Source organism: Nerophis ophidion, linkage group LG10, assembly GCF_033978795.1.
Source record: "Nerophis ophidion isolate RoL-2023_Sa linkage group LG10, RoL_Noph_v1.0, whole genome shotgun sequence".
In the NCBI taxonomy this organism is placed as follows: Eukaryota; Metazoa; Chordata; class Actinopteri; order Syngnathiformes; family Syngnathidae; genus Nerophis; species Nerophis ophidion.
Genome location: NC_084620.1, coordinates 1828551 through 1830480, shown reverse-complemented (window position 1 = coordinate 1830480; position 1930 = coordinate 1828551).

Sequence of the window (1930 nt, the reverse complement as noted above, 5' to 3'; positions counted from 1 at the left end):
CTAAATAATTGTACGTGAACTTATTAACAAATCTGTGTTATTAAGAATTGAGATATTTTTTCTTATTGTCAGGCTCTCCCCTGACAGTTTGTTTGTGTGTTAGTTTTTTCCTCTGCATTTGTCTTGGTTTCCTCTGTATGTGTAGTATTTCCTGTCAGTGCTCTTATTTTGTCTGTTTCCTGTGTTTCTCCCTGAGCGTTTTTTCCCCTCAGCTGTGGCTGATTGGCACCTGGCCACACCTGGTGTCAATCAGCCCGCTCCTCTTTGAACCTGTTTTGTCCTCCAGTCGAGTGCTGGATTATTGTCATGTATTGTCGCTCCTGTCGTGTCGTACCGTGTCATGTCTTTGCAGCGTAGCGGTAAGCTATATTTGTTAGAGGTTTGTAGCTTACTGTTTTTTGTTCCCTGCTTCCAGTTTGTTTTCATATTACAAGTACGACTTCAGTTTTCCTGCTCGCTACCCGCTAGCTTCCACGCTAGGCCCCTTTTTGTTTTTGCTAGCTTCCATGCTAAGTTGGTTTTGTTTTCTAGCTCCCATGCTAGCTCTCTTAGTTGGTTATCCGCCTCATGCGCACTTTCTGTTGTACCCATTTTGTTTGTTCTTGTTTTAGTATTTATATTAAATCATGTTTTCTCATTCAATGCCTACATCTCGGGGTTCGACACAAACTTACTCTGACAGATAGCAACGACAAGAGCGACATGACATGACAATAATTGAGCACTCGACTGGAGGACAAAACAGGTTCAAATGGGAGTGAGCTGATTGACACCAGGTGTGGCCAGGAGCCAATCAGCCACAGCTGAGGGGAAAAAACGCTCAGGGAGAAACACGGGAAACAGACAAAATAAGAGCGCTGACAGGAAATACTACACACACAGAAGAAACCAAGACAAATGCAGAGGAAAAAACTAAAACACAAACAAACTGTCAGGGGAAAGCCTGACACTTATTAAAGTAAAGTTAAAGTATCATTGATTGTCACACACACACTAAGTGTGGCGAAATTTTTTTCTCCGCATTTGACCCATCCCCTTGTTCACCCTCTGGGAGGTGAGGGGAGCAGTGGGCAGCAGCGGTGCCGCGCCCGGGAATCATTTTGGTGATTTAACTACCCATTCCAACCTTTGATGCTGAGTACCAAGCAGGGAGGTAATGGCTCCAATTTTTATAGTCTTTGGTATGACTCGGCCGGGGTTTGAACTCACAACCTACCGATCTCAGGGCGGACACTCTAACCACTAGGCCCTATTGCTTAGTCTATTGTTATAAATATTGTACAATGAAACACAGGCCGTATACCAGATGCGGCTGCTGGTATTTCAAGTAGGAGAAGCTCATTTTCAGCTAAAATCTAAACACGAGTACTGTTTCCAATTACAGATTAAAGATATCAGGATGATAGATTTTGCAAAGAAACCTCACTCAAAAGATCATAAAATTCTCCATATCAATGGAATGAAAATTTTAAAATGCCATAGTAGTGGTTTTACATCTTAAGATTGCTGATTCAATCATTTTGCTAAACTAGACTAGCCTAGACTTCCTTTTTATTTTCATTCAAATTTGAACTTAATAAGCTAGTCCGGTTACTTTTAGACCTCCACCCCAGATCACACCTCAATCCAACCCACTTCTCCAAAGTGGGCTGGCTCAGGGTGGAGGACAGAGTCAAACAACTTGCACTGAGCCTAGTCTATAAAATCCGCTACACCTCCTTGATACCGAAGTACATGTCAAACTACTTCCTTAACGTAAATGACCGCCATAACCACAACACCAGGGGGAGCTCCACAAACCACGTTAAACCCAGATTTCGATCTAACAAAGGTCTTAACTCATTCTCTCTCTATGCCACATCAATGTGGAATGCACTCCCAACAGGTATAAAAGTAAGTGCATCTCTATATTCCTTCAAAACCGCTCTAA